The following is an 18,196-nucleotide window of genomic DNA, read 5'->3' as shown; positions in this document are numbered from 1 at the left end:
GGTTCATTTCTGCATCAGTCATCGCGGAGGACCACAGCAGCCGACAAGGAGGAATAGAGTGCCCCGGGCTCTGATCGTGGGCCAGGCCACCATGGGGGCACCTCCTGGGGCCAGATCCCCCCCCCCCCCCCCGAGGACCCTGGAGGCCACGCGAAGTACCTGTTGTAATTCACACCGGCGGAGCCAGCCTAAAACGGGCGGCCACTCGGCCCATGGCGGGCCGGAGAATCGCCGGGGGGGGGGGGGGGGGGGGGGGGGGGAGCCGACCGACCGCCGGGGCACGATTCCTGCCCCTGCCAAATCCCCGGTGCCCGAGAATCTGACCCGACCCCCCCCCCCCCCCCCGTGCGGGGGTCGGAGAATCCCTCCCAATATGTCAAAACCCATCATGATTGAAAAAGCCTCTCACAAATAGCTTCTTAGCCTTTTCTGCTTGAAAGAGAAAAAACCCACAATAACCAGTTAACTCAAGGAACAATGATCCCTCATCCTAGGAAATATTCCAGTAAATGCTACCAATCATCTAACCCTATCAAGTGGCACTTACTTAGCAATAACATGCTCAATGAAGATCAGCCAAGCACACAGCATCTGACTTCATTACAGCCTTTGTCTAAACATGGACAAAGGGCCTGAACTCCAGAGATGAGGTGAGAGTGACTGCACTTGACTTAAGGCACTATTTGATTGTCACATCAAGGAGCTGGAGCTAAACTGGAGTAAATGGTAATCAGAGAGAAAATTTTCTATTGATTGGAGTCATACCTGGCACACAGGAAGATAGTTGGGATTGTTGGATGTCAATTATCTCAGTCCCAGGACATTACTGCAGGAGTTTCTCGGGGTAGTGTCCTCGGCCCAACCATCTTCAGCTGCCTAATCAATGAACGTCCTTCCATCATAAGGTCAGAAGTGGGAATGTTGCTGATGACAACACAATATTCACTACCATTCGTGACTTCTTAGATACTGAAGCAGTCTGTGTCCATAACCAGCAAAACTAGGACAACATTTTAGACTTGGCTGATAAGTGACAAGTAATATTCATGTCACCCAAATGCCAGTCAATGACCATCTTCAACAAGAAGAGTGCAACCATCTATCCTTGACATTCAATCGCATCACCATCGCTGAATCCCCCACTGTCAATATCCTATGGGTTAACATTGACCAGAGACTAAACTATACCAGTCATATAAATACCAGGTGGAATTCTCCCATTCTGGGGTGGGAATATGGATCGTCCCACTGCAGAGGCCAGTGGAAGAACATACCAAATCTAACGGTTCAGCTTCATTAATTATGCCACTGGATGTTTTGCGCCTTATTCCGTTACGAGGCATGTTACGTGTTGCCGTGTAGTCTGCTATCATATCCTGGTGCCTTACTGAAGAGGTGTCCAACATCACTGACTCAATATTGAACAAAAAAGGTGGACCTCTTGAAAATGAAGATTGATCTCCAGGAACATTCTGAGGCTGCATGATGGATCCTCGTGCGGGACACTGAATCTGGAAGGGCTACCTGCTCTGTGATCCAGGGGTGCTGTTGGACTCCATTCTGAACTATGGAGGCCGTCCCAGGGATTATTCAGGCGAGTCCTGACGTTTGCTGTTCTAAATGCATTCCACCGCAATGTTGTTTTCCCACTGGCGCCGTGCAGAATTGGGCATGGGTGGTTGTGCTTTCATCTGCATCCCATTAGCAGGGTGCAAATGCATGCTTCATGAAGGCAGCTAGCTACTTAAGTCATCAGCTGCCTCTACTGAATTCTGAATTTGGCATCCCTGTATTATGAAACCTGCAGCAGTTAGAGTGGGCTTGGTCAGAGAAGTCAGAACTCTGTCCGTTTGTTTGGATAGCCAGAGTATCCCTTTGGAGAGGATTTTTTTTCTTTTAATTTAAAGTACCCAATTCTCCTTTTCCATTCAAGGGGCAATTTTAGCATAGCCAATCCACCTACCCTGCACATCTTTGGGTTGTGGGGGTGAGACCCACGCAAACACAGGGAGAATGTGCAAACTCCACACGGAAAGTAACCCAGAGCCAGGATCGAACCTTGGACCTCGGCGCCGTGAGACTGCAGTGCTACCACTGTGCCACTGTGCTGCCCTATGGCGCAGTTTCATAATGCCAAATTCGGAATTGAGTGGAATCAGCTGATGTTTTAAATGGCCAACTGCCTCTGTGAAGAACGCATCCAGTAAATCATCCTGCAACCCCCTCCCCCATCCCCCCCCCATTCCCCAATTCCTGTCCCTGCTAAAAGATTTGATAAGCAAGTCTGAGGATTTTTCTTAGCATCAAGTTGAAGATGAAATTCTACACAGATAGGCATTGAAAGGTTTTACTGGGAAGAATGAGTGATTTCAGGTTAGCCTGTCCCACAATTTTCAAACATTTGTGCACACACACCGCCAGCTCTTCCCCTTCTTGCTCCTCCTTGAACAGCTGAAACAAGGAGAAGGGGGGAGGGCACAGCAATAGGTGAGCCAGTTAGACAGGCCCTTAGAAAGGGGAGGGGCAGATGGTGGCACTGGTACACTGTGATCTTTGCCATCGAGGGCCCTTTCATGGGACACCTGAGCGAGAAATCTGAATTGACCACTTTAGCGAGGATCGTCCACTGCCTTCCGTAATGTCAGCTTAAGAAAAGTTTAAAAAGTGATTTCTCTGTCGCCTTGAGGGTAGGAAAGAAGGAATTTGTTTTCTCAGTCTCCCGGAACTGGATAGTTCATTAGTAGGCAACATGCTGTGTTACTCCTTGAGCAAATGGAAGGATAAAAATTGGAATGGAATCAATCCTACAGATATTGCATAAAGCATTTGTTTTTCCCAAATAACTTTCAGTAGAGATGCTACTGTTTCTCATTGGAGAAAGAGGTGAATTAGAAGGTTAGTTTCTTGCAGAGAATGTCCCAGTTCCGCATCTAATATCTCACATTCATACAGAGTGTGGAGGACACCTGTTGTCTGCCCCCTTGGTGGAAAATGATAGGGAGCACAAATGAAAGAGAAGGAAAATGGCAGAAAAACCAAAATGGAAAAAGAGCTTTGGGAAGAAAGATTAAAAACTTGTTTTCCAAGAAGATTTAACATTTTTATTCTAGGATTGTTTCATCAGGTGTGTACTATGGCTTGTCTTTGAACACACCCAATCTTCATGGTGACGACTATCTGAACTGCTTCTTCTCTGCTATGATCGAAGTTCCCGCCTACATCGCAACTTGGATTTTTCTCCAGAGGTTTCCCCGAAAGTTCAGCCTTTCAGGTTCATTTTTCCTTGCTGGAATTGTCCTTTGCTTCATTCAACTCGTACCTTTAGGTAAGTTTTTACAGTGCAGTTAAGGTGGTGAGGTGATCATAGCTCGTCTTTTGTTGAACATTTTAAAGCAGTATTTTATAATAAATTGAGATATAGGCCATCCTTTTACTATGGAGAATGAAGCCCACTGTCGGGACTAAAAGCAGAAGGCAAACACTGCAGCCTCATCAGAGGAGCAGCTAGCGGTGGCCATTGTTGGGACTGTAATGTCTAGGAGATCGTGCCCCAATGAAAGGAGCACACTAAAAGTGGGGTCGGAGATGCCAGGGCCAGACAAGCCGGCAGACCCGGGTATTGGGGTGGTGGGGCTGGTTGTTGGGCACAGGCAGCTTTGGGCACAGGTAGGGTGGGATCTGCCCCAGCCCCTCCAAGATCACTGAGAGACCACCAGATTCACTAGACAGTCTCCCCAGAAGGCAGTGGCCACCACTCAATTGTACAATATGCCCTTGGAGATAGATAGTTCCCCTTACACAGTCACTTAAGAGGCTCAATTCATCGCCTGGTGGACAGCATACCTGTCACCTTTACCAGCGCTGGGAAAATTGGATGATGGAGAGACGATATCAGGCACGCCACCAATGCCTTCCCCAGACAATTTAGTCAGCCTTGCCACATCTCATCCGATCACCCGTGTCTGGTAAAATTCCAGCCTGATATTTGGTGTAATCCTAAAGCAATTTTAGCATTCTGGCACTCTTCCACAAACCAAGAAGACCCATCACATTTTCATTGATTTTCACTGTGTTGCAAGAAAGAGGTTCTGAGAGGAGAACAGTGAGGGAGGGAAAATTGGAGGGTAATTAATCCAGGCCAGTTCTGTACATGCCATTACCTTACTCAAGGTCACATTGGCAGAAGAGCTAAATTGCAAACACCATTCTATCCCTCGTTAGAGCCAATGATACAAAATTGTGTATTTTATCAAAGAATCACAATATGGAACAGCTAAAATGTATCTGAGTTTTTTGCAATCTGGAAACAAAGCTCAGAATGTCACATACATTTTGTTGATCACTGTGTCCCGTATGCTCCTATTGCTGAATGTGTATGAGTCCCATCAAGCATGTTCGCCCTCCTCGCTGTTTACTCACATACCAGTAGGTAGATGTGACACCTGTTATTATGATGTGGAGATGCCGGCGTTGGACTGGGGTGAGCTGACTTCTTACTGACCTGTTATTATGGGAGAATTAAGCTTACAATTCAATGTGCTCTGCTTTCATTGAACTTCAGGGTGCCAATGTGTTGGGACTAACACTTCAATAAAATGCATAACTCAGCAGGTTAAATGCTGTAGTGACAACCCTCACCTAACATAAACCCACACCTAGCCACTAAGACCACTAAGATCACCAGCATTCTTTCCAGGCCCCCATAATATGCTGATATTTTAAGTGGATCTTGACACTAAAGCTCTTCCTCTTTCCTTCCACACCATCATTATTTCTCCCTTCCTCAGAAATGCCCACAATCAAACTTCCATCCAGTTCTTAGCTTCTCTTTCCGTCCCTACATCTGTGATTCTGTTGTGGTCTCCCCAATCTAAGTCAGTGTCTCCTGCAATTCCCTCAAAACCGTCTTTACCAAAGCCGACAACAATAATCCATCAGATCCAAGGAATGACAAATTGAATTGCACTGTTGTGTCATGGCACAACTGCAAATTTTTTTTTTAAATTCTTCTTTGTTTATTACTGACGACAAGTACCAACAACGCAGCATCATGACCCTAGCAGCAAAATAACACTGTTTTGTGCTATGGGACAAATTGACCACGTACTGAGATTATCATTGTTTCAGGGGCTAGGCTGGTCATGGCCATCTTCTGCTGTGGAAGGATTGTTGGAACCTTCTGGCATTTCCCTATATAATCATTTTTGTCACTGCTTTCTGACAACTCTGTAATCTCCATTTATTTCTCAGCTTTCCCATTCTTCTACGTCTCATCCTTTCCGAACTCTTTGTAATTAGTCATAGCCATAGAGTCCTAAGGCACGGGAAAGGTCCTTCGGCCCATCAAGTCTGTGCCAGTCAAAAACAACCACCTATCTACACTAATCACATTTCCCAGCACTTGGCCCATGGCCTGTATGCCTTGAGATTGCAAGTGCACATCTAAATACTTCTTTAAATATTATGAGGATGTCACCCTCCACTCCACTTTCAGGTAGCGAGCTCCACACTCCCTCCACCCTCTGGGTGAAAATGTTTTTCCTCACATCCCCTCTAAACCTCCTGCCCCTTACCTTCAATCTATACCCACTGGTCATTGATCCCTCCACTAAGGGGAAACTCTGTTCCCTTCTCCAGCTCTAGAACCACCACAAACTCTTCAAACACCTTGCCACAACCTCCCTTGCAACTCTCATCTCTTCAGCTTACTAATAGCGGCTATGCATTGAGCCACCAAGTCCTCAGGTTCTGGAATTCCCGCAATTAACATCCTCTGCTGAGACATCTCTAATATATTGATTTGTCACTCTCCCTCATCTCTTCCTCAGTACGGTGTCAATTATTTTTGATTTATCTCTGTGAAGCAGCTTGAGATTTTTTCTCCTTTTCACAGAGCAATAAGTTGTAATTATAGCTATCATCGGCATCGTCACAGAATGGGAAGGCACTTCATCTTCTCCAGCCCATTAATTATAATACTAACATAAAAGGAGCTGCTTTTGAATATGTGCTTTTAGTGCATAGTCCTGTTGATAAGGAACACATAACATGAAATTCTGGATGTATACTTGGCCATCCATTAATTTTAATTGATGAAGCCTTGCAGCCATGAATTTCCAGTATGGAATCCTAGTTGGTGAGCATCATGTCAGAATCACATATTTGGAAAATGATCCCATGTGCCAAGCGCATGACAGATTATGCAGACATATGCTTGTAAACAAGTTCACCTTTCCCCAAGTTTATGGTTATGTATGTTTTTCTAGATATTTCAGCACTTGTCACAACTCTGGTGATGATTGGAAAGTTTGGGGCCACATGTGCCTATTCTATAGTTTATGTTTACACTACTGAGCTATATCCAACTGCAGTAAGACACATGGGTGTTGGAGTGAATTCGATGGCCTCCAGGCTGGCTGGCATCGCCTCGCCTTACGTTTTTTACCTTGGTAAGCTAACAGTTGAACTTCCGCACAACTACAATGTAAGAAATTTTCTTCCATTCCCCACTGCTCAAACAATAATTCACAGCAGCATCTCCAGCAAGGATTTCAAAAGATGCAGATATGCTTGTCCTCCACCCATTCATTGCTGCTGCCTCCTGTTGTGTGATCTTGTCCTGCAAGACATAGGGAAGAATATTAGTATATGGGCAACAAGATGTTTGGGTGATGTGCCTGTCATAAGAACATAAGAACATAAGAACTAGAAGCAGGAGTCATATTTGATTGTACATAGCTGTAAGTATGTCTCGTTGCGTGGGTTTGGGAGAGGGAGCAACGAGGGTTTGAGCGACAGAGCAGGGACAGTATTAAGTGAGTAGCTGATGAGTATTATCTCTGTTTTTAAGTAAGGTTTATTACGACTGGTGAGATGTGTAATGTATCAGGAGGATTTATTAGTATTCCTAAGATTTATTAATAGGAAGGGCTATTGGGTTACAGGGATAGGGTGGAAGGGAGGGCTTAAGTGGGTCGGTGCCGACTCGATGGGCCAAATGGCCTCCTTCTGCACTATATGTTCTATGTTCTAAATCGGCTTACATTAACACTGCAATTAAGTTACAGTGAAAAGTCCCTAGTCGCCACATTCCGGTGCCTGTTCGGGTACACAGAGGGAGAATTCAGAATTCTCAGCTGAGAATTGGTGGGGTTTATCAGCAGGAACAAGGTTAACCTTTAACAGTAACTTCTTTGCAGTGTTAATGTAAGCCTACTTGTGATGCTAATAAAGATTATTATTAAAAAAGAGATGGCAGAGCTACTCTGACAGTAATAGAAGGATCTGGTAACTAAAGGTTAACATGGCTCTGAGTACACTGCTGCCCACACATTAATGTAAGAAGGCACATGATCAGAAGCTAAGGCCAGTCTGGAGATGGGTCACAACATGTTAGGACCTTGCATATGGTCGTTTCTATACCTGTACCCTTAACTGTGTGGTGTTCTTTGTGATTCTGTTATCAGGATGGATTTTGTAGTGTCTACAAAGACAACAGAAGCTAACTTCATTAACAAAGCTAACTTTTATTTACACTACTTATTAAAGCTCGACCACTTACTCCCGTAGTAAACAATAATCTAACAATCTACAATCTACACTGTACTAACACTAGCCTCTACACTCTATCTATAACTGTATTCTACACTCTCCCACTGCTCCTCTCCTGCCTTCTCCCAGAAGCCAGTGAGTCAGTGCTTGATATAGTTCTGCATCTAGTTCCATCTAGTGGATAATTATGATATGAAATTAACCCTTTGTATTCTGAACATTTCACATAATGTCACATCCTCCTTTCCTTGAGAAAAATGTTTGAAATACTTTCTAACATTTTTTTACATACATTGCGAAAATGCATTCATACAGTTCATGCATATTATTATATTACATATCATAATTGTAATTACAGAGTTGCAGTCCTCAGTGTTTTACATTTCAGTCGATTAGGTGGTTTTCTTGTCCTTTTTGGCCTTCTCAATGCACTTGCAGTGTCATTGGAATTGTCTGTTGTCAGTTCCTTATGTCTATTCGATAACCGCGCTGTTGGTGAGTCAATGTTACAAAACATGTCTGGGTTTGTTATAGTTGGCTCTGGGAACTGCAGCAAATTCTTTACTTTTAACAATGCTCGTCGATGTCTACAAAACATCGGTCCAGCCGCAGTTTGTGCCATATGCGATTGTGGTGCAACCTCATTTAACACCTTTGCAATGTTTGACCAACCACCATCTGGATTTTGTATCTGACGACATCTCCTTCTTTCAGTGGCAGTAATTGTTTTGCATGCCTATCATAGTCTGTCTTTTTCTTGCATCTTGCATTGCTGTTGCTTCATTTCTTCATGTAGTAACTGCTCATCCATGTTTGGAATTGTTATGACAGGCAATGTCATACGAATCTTCCTTCCCATGAGCATCTGGGCAGGCAACAATCCTGACAACAAAGGAGTAGCTCTGTAACTTAACAGCGCTAGCGAAAATCCTTTTTATCATCAAATGCCTTTTTGAACAGTTGTTTTACTATTCTGACTCCTTTCTCGGCTTTCCAATTGGATTGGGGATATAACAGACTTGAGGTGACCTGTTGGAAGTTGTATTCTTCTGCAAATGACAACCACTCCCAACTACTGAAACAGGGTCCATTATCCGTCACGACTTTTAATGGAATGCCATATCGAGCAAACACAGACATTATCACTGAGTGAGCAGTCGGATCTGACAACATTATGACTTCAGGATAATTCGAACATAAGAACATAAGAACTAGGAGCAGGAGTAGGCCATCTGGCCCCTCGAGCCTGCTCCGCCATTCAATGAGATCATGGCTGATCTTTTGTGGACTCAGCTCCACTTTCCGGCCCGAACTCCATAACCCTTAATCCCTTTATTCTTCAAAAAACTATCTATCTTTATCTTAAAAACATTTAATGAAGGAGCTTCAACTACTTCACTGGGCAAGGAATTCCATAGTTTCACAACCCTTTGGGTGAAGAAGTTCCTCCTAAACTCAGTCCTAAATCTACTTCCCCTTATTTTGAGGCTATGTCCCCTAGTTCTGCTTTCACCCGCCAGTGGAAACAACCTGCCCACATCTATCCTATCTATTCCCTTCATAATTTTAAATGTTTCTATAAGATCCCCCCTCATCCTTCTAAATTCCAATGAGTACAGTCCCAGTCTACTCAACCTCTCCTCATAATCCAACCCCTTCAGCTCTGGGATTAACCTAGTGAACCTCCTCTGCACACCCTCCAGTGCCAGTATGTCCTTTCTCAAGTAAGGAGACCAAAACTGAACACAATACTCCAGGTGTGGCCTCACTAACACCTTATACAATTGCAACATAACCTCCCTAGGGGCCGCTGAAATAGGCCCCAGCGGCGATTCTCCGCAGTCAACGAGCCGAACTCCCACCGGCGTGGTTCCAACCTGGTACCACCTGGCAGGAGCTCGGACCCGCGGCCGCGCTGAACGTCCTCGTGGGGGGGGGCGGGGGCGGGGGATCTGACTCTGGGTGGGACTCCACAGGGTCCAGGCCCGTGATCGGGGGCTTCTGATCGGTGCACGTCCGCGATCTGGAGGGGGCCACCCTCCTTCCGCGTGGCCCGCTGTAAGGTCCCCGACATGTTGCTTCGCGCCGGCATGGAGACGGCAACCACGTGCATGCGCAGACCCACGCCGGCCATGCAGGGCCACCTTTCGGGCGCCGGAACAGTGCACAGCACTCCGGCACCGTGCTAGCTACCTGAACACCAGGGAATTACTGTGCCAGGAGGCCCGTTGAAGCCAGCATAGACCACTCCGGTGTTTACGCCGCTGCCAACACTTGGCCGGGATTTCAGAGAATCCCAGCCAACATGTTTGCGACAAATGTGGCATGTGCTTCCACATTGAGAACTACTTCTGATGCTTTCTCAGCATTGTAACCCTGAGCTCTTGGCAATGCATCTGCTACAACTAGTTCTTTGCCCGAGGTATAGACGAATGTGAAGTTGTATCTACATAGTTTCATCATCCGCTGAAGTCTCAGCAACATGTCATTGAGGTCTATCTGCTTTTGTTGACCAGAGGATAATGATCTGTTTCTACAATGAAGTGCAGTAGGCTATATACATAGTAATGAAACTTTCTTATACCCGTTAACAGACCTAGGCATTCTTTCCCTACCTGGATTGGATTGGATTTGTTTATTGTCACGTGTACCGAGGTACGGTGAAAAGTATTTTTCTGCGAGCAGCTCAACAGATCATTAAGTACATGGGAAGAAAAGGGAATAAAAGAAAATACATAATAGGGCAACACAAGATATGCAATGTAACTACATAAGCACTGGCATCGGATGAAGCATACAGGGTGTAGTGTTAATGAGGTCAGTCAATAAGAGGGTCATTTAGGAGTCTGGTGACAGTGGGGAAGAAGCTGTTTTTGAGTCTGTTCGTGCGTGTTCTCAGACTCCTGTAACTCCTGCCCGATGGAAGAAGTTGGAAGAGTGAGTAAGCCGGGTGGGAGGGATCTTTGATTATGCTGCCCGCTTCCCCCAGGCAGCGGGAGGTGTAGATGGTGTCAATGGATGGGAGGTAGGTTCGTGTGATGGACTGGGCGGTATACACGACCGAAGTTTCTTGCGGTCCTGGGCCGAGCAGTTGCCATACCAGGCTGTGATGCAGCCCAATAGGATGCTTTCTATGGTGCATCTGTAAAAGTTGGTAAGGGTTAATGTAGACATGCTGAATTTCCTTAGTTTCCTGAGGAAGTATAGGCGCTGTTGTGCTTTCTTGGTGATAGCTTCGACGTGATTGGACCAGGACAGATTTTTGGAGATGTGTACCCCTAGGAATTTGAAACTGCTAACCATCTCCACCTCGGCCCCATTGATGCTGACAGGGGTGTGTACAGTACTTTGCTTCCTGAAGTCAATGACCAGCTCTTTAGTTTTGCCGGCATTGGGGGAGGGATTGTTGTTGTTACACCACTCCACCAGGTTCTCCATCTCCCTCCTATATTCTGACTGTGCATATCTCTGCTCCGTCGGAGTCATAGCACGCGATGCATACACTACTAGTTTCCACAGATCATTTTCTGCTTTCAGTAACAAAACTGCACCAATGCCAATCTGACTGGCATCCGCTGATATTTTTGTTTCCTTTGTGGAATCAAAAATGGTAAGACTGGAGCTGTAGTCAGTGACGATTTCATATCTTGCCACTCAGCTGCATGCTAAGGTGTCCACAGAAATTCAAACTTCTTTTTAATCAGATTTCTTAAAGCTGCTGTTCTGCTGGACAGATGTTCTGATTTTCTGAAGTCCAAAATGTTTGTGGGGTTGGGTTGTGCTGAGAGTCATTTCACTGGAGACTGCAATGCTATCGGAGATAGGTCAGGAGAGAAGAATTCTCCCTGGCCAGGAGATGGGAGAATCGTGATGCAGGTGGAATTTGTTTTCAAAAATAATTCTCTGTGTTCGGTCTCTCCTTTTATTCCCAATCCGTTCCAGACTCAAAGGCCACTTGCTGAGAATGGCGAGCTGGAGTGCGGGCCAGTGACGCACAACAGAGTTTCTGCCTGATTAGACATTTATAAAGATTCACAGGACTGACTAGCCTGGAACTTTAAAGAGATTGGGTGAGTTTCTCCGTCCCGCCACGCCAGATTTCTGGTTCAGCACCCCGGCGGCATTCTCCGTTTCGCTGGCCGGTCAATGGGGTTTCCCATTGTGGGGCAGCCCCACGCTGTCGGGAAACCCCCGGGCTGCCAGCAAAACGGAGCGTCCCGGCGGCGGAGAATCCAGCCCATTGTGTCTCAACCTGCAGGTTCTGCTGTGTTGAAGCTAATCTTCTACAGGAATTAATTGGAGACTTCTGGTTCTGCCTTTTGTTTCTGCTGCCAGGCTCTTGTGTCTCTGAAACTTGGGTGCGTTTTCTCAACACTTTGCTTCTGGAGTGAGGTTGTTTTGAGTTCTTCATTCTTTTAGAGAAATCTGGATTCTCTCTTTTGGAGACTAAGTCCCCACGCCGGCATGAAAGCTGGTCTTTTATGCCAGGAAAACTGATTCCGAAGCTGCGCATGCAGACGGCGGAGGCCTACAGCGGCCACGCCGTGCTCCATGGCGGACTCAGCCCACGGACCTGGACCGCCGAAGTAGTCCCCCCTTCGGCCGCTCACGCACCCTGGACCGCCTGCCCACAGTGCCCCCAACCCCAAATGAAGCCCCTCTGCCTGCGGACGGACCCTCCCCCGACTGGCGGCCCTGGACTGAGTTCGCAGTCGCCACGCCGAGTTCACAAACGGTGTGAACACACATAACCCACGCCGTTGGGAACTCGGCCGGTCCGGGACAGAGCATCACTGGCTGGCCTCAGGCAATTGCAAGCTGTGCATACTCCTAGAATATGCCGTTTTTCAGGGGGCAGAGAATTCAAAAACCGGCGCCACTCCCAATTTTGGTGCCAAAACGGATTCTCTGCACCGTCGTCGGACACGATTTCGGCGTCGGGGCGTGGAGAATCTAGTTCATGGATTTTGTAAATTCTGTACTGCCACCTTGAACTATTCTGCTGTCACTACCCGTGAAGTATGCTTCCTGGACACCACAAAGCAGTCTTGTTGAAGTTACCAGGAAGTCTTTATTAATAATTCCGAACAATGGACATACTTACAGTTTGTGACAATATGTGAAATGTCCAGAATACAAATGGTTAATGGCATATCATAACTAACCACTAGATGGAGCTAGATGCAGAACTATATAAAGCACTGATTCACAGATCTCTGGGAGAGTGCTGGAGAGGAGAGCTAGAGATAGCAGTGCTAGAGAGGACAGTACAGTTATAGAGTGTAGAGACTAGTGTTAGTTGAGTTTAGATTGTAGATTACTGGTCAATTGTTTACTATAGGAGTAAATGATCGAGCTTTAATAAGTAGTGTAAATAAATGTTAGCTTTGTTACTGAACTTAGCTTTTGTTGTCTTTGTGAACACTACAACAACATCCATCCTGAGAACAAGAATCACAAAGAACACTACATGGGGTACCCAGGAGTGTATCCCTAAAAGTAAGCAGTAAGCTTAGAAAGACAGATTAGCTTCTAAGAAGAAAAGAAGGATAATGAAGCCGCTACATAGATCTCGAAGACAGCACCAAGTTACTGATCGTAAGGTAGAAGGTCTGAACAAGCCAGAACACTTCAGGATGACCGGTAAACTAAGTCGAAAGAAGTGGAAAAATTTCGAACAGCAACTTGAAGTTTTTTTAAATCTGCCTTCGCGTTAGATCCTGATCATCGCGAAATCGCGCTCCTCCTAAATTTAGCTGGACCGCTGGCTATAGAATTGTACACCTAATTCCACTTTGAGAATGAAGTTGAACAATTATGATAGTCATAAAAAAGGTGGATAGCCATTTTAAGCTTAAAAGAAATGAAAAGCTGCGTGAACGATTGCAAAGGCAACAAAATGTAATGCTAGAAGATTCCAGTAAAATGTGCCGTGCGAGGGTAATTACTAAAAATAGGTGCTCTGAAAAATTCTCTCTGGAAAGTGGCGCAAAAGTGACTTTCTAAGCTGACTGCTTATTTTTATACGTGCACATCGTGGCTTACGCCATTGAATCGGTGGCGCAGCTAGAAAAACAGCACGCTGCAGAAGGTGGCCATTTTGCACATGCGCACTTGGAAAAACAACACAAACCGGAAGTCGACCGTTTTGCGCATAATGTCATGAGCGTGATGACTTGTCGACATCCATCCTGAGAACAGGAATCACAAAGAACACCACATGCGTTATTTTGGGCGGGCTTCTTGGGTGAAGTCCAGACCTGGATTCACCCACACTTAGTCATTTTATGGGCCTCGCTGGTCTAGCCCAGCAACGAGGAGCTAAACTCACTGATGAGACAGGCTCCTCAGAAATCGGGGTGCCATTTGTAAAGGGTTGGCAAGGCTGCCTCAAACAGGCTGCACATATTGAAATGAGCCTAATGGCCGTGATCCAGATTGTGCCTGGCGTCACGGGTCCGGTTTCTCGTGCTTGCCACAAAGCCTGATTTGGGCCTCTCTCGCGATGCTCCCGGCATGTCCAGATCTGCACCAGGCGTAACGTGGGGGGAAAATCACGCCCATTGTTTTTTGAACTTCCACAATCCTTGGATTCTAGAATGGTTTCTATAGATTGGAAAAAAGCTAATGTAGCCTTGCTATTCAAGAAAGGCAGGAGAGTGAAAACAGGGAGTAATGGACCAGTTAGCGTAACATCAGTGGGAGGGAATGCTTGAATCTATTATTAAGGGCATTCTTGTAACAGGACAGTTAGGAAACCACTCTATGATTTGCCTCAATCAACACGGTTTCATTGAAGGGAAATTAGTTTTCTGAACATGTACCAGCAGAGCAGAAAATAGAGAAGGTATTAATTCGATAGGGTCCCACTCCACAGGTTTTGACTCAGGGGGCCTTGGGTGATATATTCGGAACAGTGGAGGATCAGTTGAGGGACAGAAACTTAAGACAGCTGATCATTTTCTGGACAACAGTAGATTTACACCGGGATCAATGCTTGAGCCTGAGCTATTTATAATCTGTATCAATGATTAAGATGAGGGAGCCAAGTGTAATGCACCCAGGTTTGCTGGTGAACCAGACTTAGAATAGAAAGTAAGCTGTGAAAAGGATGCATAGAAACTGCAAAAGGATATAAACCAGTTAAATGGAAAGAATGAAGCAGATAGACCAGAACATTGAGAAGTATGATGTTATTCACTTTGGTATGAAGAATGGAAAAGCAGAATATTTTTTCAAAGATAAGAAGCCCATAAACATCGCAGAAAGATTTGAAGATCCTTGAACAGAAATCAAAAAGTTAATATGTAGACACAACAAGCAATTAGGCAGACAAATGATATGTCAGCCTTTATTGCAGAGGAGTGGGAGTATAAGATTAAGAAAGTCTTTCTGTAATGATATAGGCCTGTAATGAAACTGTACCTTGAATACTGTGTGCTGTTTTAATCTCTTTCCTAAAGAATTACATCAGAACGTCAGAGTGGGATGCACTGTAAATATACTCGACTGATGCCTGGGATGAGTGGGCTGTCCTATGAGGAAAATTTGAGTAGAATGGGCATAAATTCTCTGGAATTTAGAAAAATTAGAGGTGATCTAATTAAATGTAAACAATCTTTCGAAGCAAGATGAACCTTAAAAGGTTGCTGAAGAGTTTAGAATAAGTGGTCACAGAATCAAGATAAGGAGCCGACCATTTAGAACCAAGATGAGTGGAATTTTTTTCACTTCGAAAGTTGTGAATCCTTGGAATTTTCTAACCCAGAGAGCTGTGAATCATTACATTGAATTGGGGATGGGATCCTCTCAGACTGGGTCAGAGAATCGGTGATCGTGCCGATTTTTTACACGATGCCGGTCTGACGGCGTTCCGCCATTCTCCCACCCGGTGCGAACAGCATCATCGTGAACGGTGCCGCGCCGCCTGGAGAATCAGCCGAAGGGGCAAGTCCCGCGATTCTCTGGGATCCTGTGGATTCTGCGGCCCAGATGCGCCGAAATCCAGACGGCGTGACCCCAGGTCACGCAGGTGCCGTTCACACCTGCAAATAAAAATCGTCAGCCAATCATGTTGGACACGGACGGGGCTGCGGGCGGCGGGCCAGGGGGGCCTAGTTCGGAGGGGGGATGGGGAGATGGGTAGGGGTCCTACATGTTTGGGAGGGGGGGTCAGGCTTCTATGTTGGCGGGATGCGTCCTCCATGTTCGGGGGGATTGGGTCAGGGTCTTCCATGTTCGGGAGGGAGGGGGTCTGGGCCTCTATGTTGGCGGAGCGGGTCCTCCATGTTAGGGAGGGGGGGACGACATGCCAGCCACCATGCCAATGCAGGGCATTGCCAGAGCCACTGCCGCCAGTACGGTGGCCAGGTTGATGGGCGCCAGCCCCGGGCGCTGCCTGCCCGCATGGCCCCGGGCCTTGCCAATGGGTGCGGGACCCCCCCAGGGGTAGATCTCCCAGCAGCCGCCATCCATCAGCGGGAAGGGGCGGGTCCAAAACCATGGCATCCCCTAATGAGGGCATAGCCATCCAACGATGGCGCCAGCAGGAGGGACAGGCAGTACTGGGCGGAGCACGGAGGGTGCAGCCAGGGGTCTGGGTGCATTTGTGTCTGGGATGCAATCCACAAACCGGGGCAGACATGTAGCCCGTGGCACATGGCTGTAGAAGGCGCCATCCCTAAACATGTTGTATACCCTCACCCCCTGCAGATCATAATGTTTGGGTGATGTTGACCGCCATGGAGGGAGCCGCTGCCCTGCATGTGGCCCTGTGGCAGCGGCGGCTGCAGCAGAGGGACAGGCTGCACAGGGCCAGTGTCACCCCCTCAGGCTGCAGGGCCGCTCGCCCGATGGGCACAGGAGGAGGCCAAGGTGGACGACAACCAATACAGCGAGGGGGATGCACAGGATGACGATACCGATGTGGATGAGGAGCAGGTGGTGGTGGTTCCAAGGTGCCGGAGACGCCCGATGAGGTCACGTGTCCACCGGCGCCGCATGTCCTTCGAGGACCTGCCGGACAGGGCATGCAGGAAGAGACTCCGGATGTCGGGAAACCGTTGCCATATCTGTCACCTGATGGCACACCTGGCACCGCGTGGCACTGGGGGAAGACACGTTCTCCCGGTGGTCATCAAGGTTACGGTGCCCCTGCTCAGAGAGCCCCTACCCCCCCTAATTGGTGAAACGTGCGGCTAGTAACGCCTCGCGTGTTCTCTGGTCAAGCCGGTGGCGTTGTGCAGCCTCCCATCCATATCCAGCCCCCATGTCGCGTCTGTTGCCCCCCTCATCCTGAACCTCTTTGCAAAGGGTTCGTTCCAGTTGCCGAGTGGGGAGCTGTCCGGCATCTCCCAAGCGTCGGTGCACAGGTGCCGCCGTGCAGTGACTGACGCCCTGGATGACATCGCAGACCGGTACATACAGTTCCCAGTGGACAGGACCTACCAGAATGTCCGGGTAGCGGGATTCGCTGCCGTGGCCAGGATGCCTGTGGTATAGGGGGCGATTGATGGGGTGCACATCACCATGCGGCCACCAGCGGAAAACAGGTCCGTGATCATGAACAGGAAGGGATCCTACTGCATGAACATCCAGGTGGTCTGTGACCACCGCATCAAGATCATGCACGTCTGCACACAGTACCTGGGCAGCGTATATGATGCGTTTATCCTGGCACAATTGTTCATCCCCGCCATTGTTTGAGGAATGCCCCCCACCGGCTGCGGGGCTGGTTGCTGGGTGACAAGGGTGACCCATTGCGGTCATGGCTGAAGATGCCTATACGGAGGCCACAGACCGACACGGAGACCTGATACAATGAGGCCCATGCAGCAACCCGGGGTGTGATCGAGAGGTGCTTCGGCCTGTTGACGATGCATTTCAGGTGCCTCGACCACTCTCGAGGGGCCCTCCAGTACCATTCGGAGAGGGTCGGCCGCATCGTTGTTGTCTGCCGCGTCCTCCACAATAGTGCCCAGCAGAGGGGCGATGTGCTGGAGGAGGAGGAGGGGGCAGACGGGGAGCCAGCGGGAGGAGACGCCTCTCCAGGGCCTCACGGTAGCATGGTGGTTAGCATCAATGCTTCACAGCTCCAGGGTCCCAGGTTCGATTCCCGGCTGGGTCACTGTCTGTGTGGAGTCTGCACGTCCTCCCCGTGTGTGTGTGGGTTTCCTCCGGGTGCTCCGGTTTCCTCCCACAGTCCAAAGATGTGCGGGTTAGGTGGATTGGCCATGCTAAATTGCCCGTAGTGTAAGGTTAATGGGGGGATTGTTGGGTTACGGGTATACGGGTTACGTGGGTTTAAGTAGGGTGATCATTGCTCGGCACAACATCGAGGGCCGAAGGGCCTGTTCTGTGCTGTACTGTTCTATGTTCTATGTTCTAGATGAGGAGGATGGGGACGAGGGGGGCAACAGAAGCGACATGGAGGCTGGATATGGACGGGAGGCTGCACAATGCCACCGGCTTGGCCAGCGAGCACGCGAGGCATTAATAGCCGCACCTTTCACCAACTAGGGGGGTGGGGGCTCTCTGAGCAGGGGCACTGGCACCACCGTACCGCCCCACCTCACCACCCAGCACCCCCACCTCCCACACCACCCGACTACCGTACCTGCCAAACCACCACATGCACAGCACCCTC

At 47.8% G+C, this 18,196-nt stretch overlaps 1 pseudogene; it reads left to right on the top strand.

Annotated features, from left to right (window-relative positions):
• The window catches only part of LOC119965331, a 101,751-nt pseudogene that overhangs the window by 70,296 nt on the left and 13,259 nt on the right, over window positions 1-18,196 (top strand).

The sequence above is a fragment of the Scyliorhinus canicula genome, chromosome 4 (genome assembly GCF_902713615.1).
Source record: "Scyliorhinus canicula chromosome 4, sScyCan1.1, whole genome shotgun sequence".
NCBI lineage: Eukaryota > Metazoa > Chordata > Chondrichthyes > Carcharhiniformes > Scyliorhinidae > Scyliorhinus > Scyliorhinus canicula.
This window is presented reverse-complemented; position numbering and strand designations above follow the sequence as displayed.